Here is a 4,996-nt window from a genome sequence, read left to right as displayed (position 1 = left end):
CTGCTGAAGTATTTTAAACAAACAATCCGATCTCCTAACTACAGCATCAGAAAAGACGACCGAGGAAAGGGCCCTTTGACTACTTCCACATTTCCTTCCCTTAGGCGGTTTTGCGAGTAATACTGGCGAAATCCTGACCCCATTGAAGTTGGTAGCAAAATTCCTACTGAATTTAACAGCCCAGAATTTTACAACTTTTGTTTGTGATTAAAATGTCTTTTTTTGGCTGGACATTAAACCTCTTCAGATGAAGGCAAGGCACACTACTCAGCCATGCCCTCAAATATCTCAGGTTTATCCATAGGGCACTGTATCCATTTTCCTCCTATGAAGGTCACCAGGTAAGAAAACTCCCATTAGCATCCCTCCTGTGAGTTAATAGCCGCATTTCTTTGTAAAATAATAGGATTTATCCAAAACAAAGGTAGTGGAAAATAAAGGGCTCTAATATTACAGCAAGAGTCCCAACACAAAAAGCCCATCGCCCACAGAAAGGGCACAGCTGAGCGACAGATAATCGCGATTGCTCTCCCCTCCCGACAGCGAGAGAAGCCGAGGGGAGCCCCAGCCACAAACGCCGGGCGCAGCCCAGCAGCGCAAGCACGGCTCCGAGGAAAGGAGGTGCCGAGCAGCACCGCTGCCAACACCCGCTTCTCCGCGCAGGTGCTCACAAACCACGCTTCGCCTTCCAGCGAAGTACTTAACGCTCTGCAGCGAGGCCGGAGAGCGCGAGCCCAGCGAGGGACAGCCAAAGGCGGTGAAATGTGGGTACTGATTTCCCAGACTCCCGCACTCCAACGTGGAGGGGAGCAGGCCTGTTTGAAACCCCGCGGCGCCGGGCGCTGCTGCCACGTGTCGCCGGGGAGAGCCGGGTCCGTTCGTTGACTGGCGTGATTTAAGGACACTGATTAGGGATGCGTACACAGTCATGTCTCCCTGTTATCCATCTATTACATATGATAAAAGAACCAGTGATGGTAATAACAGTACAACTGACAGGTCTCACCATGAAATTAAATCTACTGTATTTTATCTCAGTTTCTAAATGGACATTTTAACAGCCCAATAACTGTGAGCAAATCCGCATCAACTCGAAGGGCCCGTCTGGAGCGCAGGCTCGGCAGCCGGGCCCTCCCGTTGGAAAGATCACCGCTCGTGCTTCATCATTACGGCCCCAACTACTCCATTTCAAAAGAGTCCCCTTCCTTTTCGAGCGTGTAAAAACTTAACATTTAATCTGTTTCTACTAGGAAACTGCGAGAAAGGAACCACAAAGGTCAGCGTTCCCTGCGTAAAGAACGTGAATCAAGCTACATTTCTTGAGGCTTTTCAGCGTAGGTAGCAACTAGGAATCAACACAGAAGAGGACGAGCAAAGGGAGGGGGGGGGCTTTAACAGGCTTGACAAATGACACTGTGATTCACACCCACTGCTGGGCTGCCACTAATAAGCTACAGAGGAAGCAGCCAATCTCAGCTAATTACCAGATAAAATTGTATTGTAAGGACTCTAATTAGGAGATGCTTATGGAGGTGATCTAATGATTAAACGCTGCATCCGAGTGACCCCATCATCAATGTGCAGTGGTGCAAGATGTCACCGGAATATTTTGTAGAAACAGTAATTTTATTTCAAGGAGGGGAGGCAGTAATATTTGTAATAATGGCTATGAGGTAAACTAATTAAAAGACAGTTCCTAAAGGAAGACTGTGGCTTTGAGCAGCTGTGGCCGTTCCAAAACAAAGTGCCAAATCTCAACAGAGGAGCTGCAGTCAAGTGGAAAATTTCTGCCTGACCTCTGCTCTCGCTATTAATTTGCAGGAAAACTAATGACACATATACATATTCCCACAAAATTGTTCTAATTGCTAATTTGCCAAAGGAGCCCAGTTTCCAAATTAAACATGACTGCAGTCTGTGAGGAAAGAGAGAACAAAAAGCTGGAACGCAGCGAGTCTGCTGCGTTTCACCTCCGCCGACCGTTTGTGAGCCTGAACCAACAAGTTAATGAAACACGACCTTGTCGATCGCTAGTGAAGTTTTTCCTTTTTCCGTGTTTTATTCGATGACACTCTCTCCTCGTCCAGCCAGGGTCTGATCCCTGCCGATGCCATTACCAAAATACAAGCGAGGGTAAGGGAGGAGAGGGCTGCGCTCCCTCCGCAGACCTTCGCTGCAGCTTTCTTTGTTGCATCTACAGCGCAAAGGCTGAAAAATCGGTTGTGAATTAGAGCAGAAGAACAAATTATGAATGGCGTTGGTTTTGTTGCCATCTTGAAATATTAATCTGAATGGTAAACTATTAAATCTTAATATTGGCTTCAATTAGAAACGTGAAAGCGGCCGTGGATGATTGTGCGGGGCAAAGATCAGGGAGGGACCAGGCTGGGAGGGTTTCTTTTCCTGCTGGAAACTCAACACGGTTTCTCCCTGTTTGCATTTTCTATTTAAAAAACAAGTTACTATGATTAGAAAAGTTGTTTGCGCTGGTATTTTGTACACAGCCCGTTTCCCACGTACTGTAATTTTTTTGGATGAGGTATCGCTGCTGTCAGAGGGGAGGGAGCCCAAGTCCCAGAGTTTGCACTTTAACAAGCGAGAACTCTTGCACTGCAGTAAGGCACAACCTGGGGCACTCTCTGAGCATGCCACAGGACAGCCCTTCCACCAAAGGGTTAAGTGGTTTTGTATTGTTTGTACTGCAGATAGAGAGAAGGAGGATTTCCTCTAGCTTTAAAAACAAAACAACAAAAGAATCCCAACAAAACAAAACAAACACACCAAGAAAACAACCCCACCAAATTTCCCCCTAAAAAACCCCCACAAAACGGGGGGGGGGGGGGAAATCAAAAGCCAACAAAAAACCCAAAGCCCCCAACAGTTTGAGGTCCTGAATTTCTACAAATTCCATCACTGAGCCTTGTTGGGTGTTTGGTTCAGTTTTGGTTTCTTGAAAACAGTTCCTCATGCTGTTTTAGCTTCATCATAAATGCCATAATTGTTTCAGTGTTCAATATCCTGCTTAGGATTTTATTATTAACCTTCTCTTTCAAGAAATAGTCATGTCTTCCTATTAAAGGTGAAGACTGAGTCATTTTCTTTTCTTTTTCCTCTAGATATAAACAAGGCAGAGAGGTAACCCTCTCCTTCACCCTGTAAAATAGATTTCCAGTAAGTGGCTCTCCCATTAGGGCTCAGCCTGATTTCTTTCTGTGTAAACATTTTACATGACAATAGTGGCTGCACATTAAAAAAACCCAACCCTGAAACACTTTTAAAAGACAAAAAAAAAAAAGACATTTCCAAGTGTCACGGTAGGGCCATACCCACTGCTGCGGGGCAGCAGCTCCCCTGCCACCGACGCTGCCGCTCCGGTCCCAGCTAGGGCTGAGGGTTTGTCTGCACTGCGTTCCTGGGACTGAAGCACTCTGGAGCAGAGACTCCTTTTCTCGACACGGAGGGTGGGAGCGAAAGCCAACGCTGGGCCTAAAACTTGGTTGAATGGTGTGTCTTCCTCTGCCGTTTCAGCCTGGACTCATCAGTGCATTAGATGGGGAGCCTGGCAGGCAGCAATCACTTAGCAGGTGTTGTTATTGGCAGGAAAACTAAGGAAACCAAAGCTGAGGAGTGAGACTTAATGAAAACCAGTATATAAAAACAGCTTTTGTTGTGCTTGAGAATCTCTCTTTATTGCTGCGTATCGTTATTTTTTCAAACTCTAAAGCACGGCCACGGCAGCTAAAATGCTCAGTCATTACCTCAACAGTTAAAAGACTATTTTTTTTTTTAATGCTTTGTTATTACAGTTGCTAAAAACAGTATTTCAAAACAATCGTAACTGCTATGGTTAGGGTAAAAAAATACATTAAAGAAGGGATATCTAACAGTGCATTTTACTTAAAAGTGCCAGAAGTTTCTTTAAGAGTTTTCTGTCTATTTTTAAAAGATGGCTATAGCACCTAGCATGCAGAATTACTTGCTGGTCGATGCTTTTTCCCTTTCCTTCCCTTCCTACTAACTTCAACGTAAGTTAATCCCCCAAAAGAAAGCACATTTCCATTTCAACCTATTCTGCTGATCACTAACACCAACGAACACAGCATGGAAGGGAAGGCACCTTAATAGCAGAACCAGAATGGTAACTCTGGAGCTGGTGTTCTGGCTTTGGGTGTTGTGTATTTGGTTTTGTTTTTTTTTTTTTTTTTTAAATCTTGAAAAAAATTCACCTTACAAAAATATGTCACAGTGTATTCATTCACACAGCTTCAGTCTCCCTTTATTCAGGCTTTTTAGTCTTACCGAAACAACACGGGGAGCAGCCAAAGTAACAACTTTGCATGGTCCGAGTGTGAAATTGTGGGATACTTCTATTTTCTTTCAAACTGATGCCCCATCAAGCATTCTAATTATGGAGTGGGACATCTTTAGAGGTGGCACCGATCCCCAGCTCATGATGAGCACAGCCCCATGTCTGCCCTCGGGAGCAGGGGGAGAGCTGCCCTTTGCAGTGCACCAAACAGCAACGGCGACCTCCTCGCGTACCCATCTACCTGCCAACAACTCGGACCACCCAGCACTACGCCACGTAAGAACGTGCTTAGACTTCATCAGCTTTCAGGGGACTAACGAGCGTTACTGAACAGGTGTCTTGGTGGACTGGTGCAGCGAAGTCCATCGGCCACTCCTCCACCCTTCCCAAGGTCAAAAAGGAACTAAAGCCACCTGAAGGTGGGGATGGACGTGGTATTGGACCGAGAACCTGGCTGTGGTCCAGCTGGTCCAGAACCACCCGCTCCACTACTGCCTGAAGCCCAAAAGGCAAAGACCAACGGTCAGTGCAGATTACAAGACGGCACATGGTCAACACATGCTCAGTCACCAACTTCACCTGCCAGTGACAAAATAGTTTCCAAACCAGCATTACGATCCTTTATCAGAATAAAACCATTCCCCCGGTCATGAAAAGGCTGTAATTTTAAATCCCAATTCACTGCTA

At 45.7% G+C, this 4,996-nt stretch overlaps 1 protein-coding gene across 1 annotated transcript in view; it reads right to left on the bottom strand.

The window, feature by feature from the left end:
• Nucleotides 1-4,996, bottom strand: part of FOXP1 (forkhead box P1) — a gene marked incomplete at its 5' end in the record, with an annotated part of 33,678 nt that overhangs the window by 19,550 nt on the left and 9,132 nt on the right. The gene's annotated exons all lie outside the window — the stretch shown is intronic.

Source organism: Eurypyga helias, unplaced genomic scaffold (assembly GCF_000690775.1).
Source record: "Eurypyga helias isolate BGI_N326 unplaced genomic scaffold, ASM69077v1 scaffold239, whole genome shotgun sequence".
Classification (NCBI taxonomy): domain Eukaryota; kingdom Metazoa; phylum Chordata; class Aves; order Eurypygiformes; family Eurypygidae; genus Eurypyga; species Eurypyga helias.
Note: the sequence above shows the minus strand (reverse complement) of the source record. Positions and strands in the feature narration are given on the sequence as shown.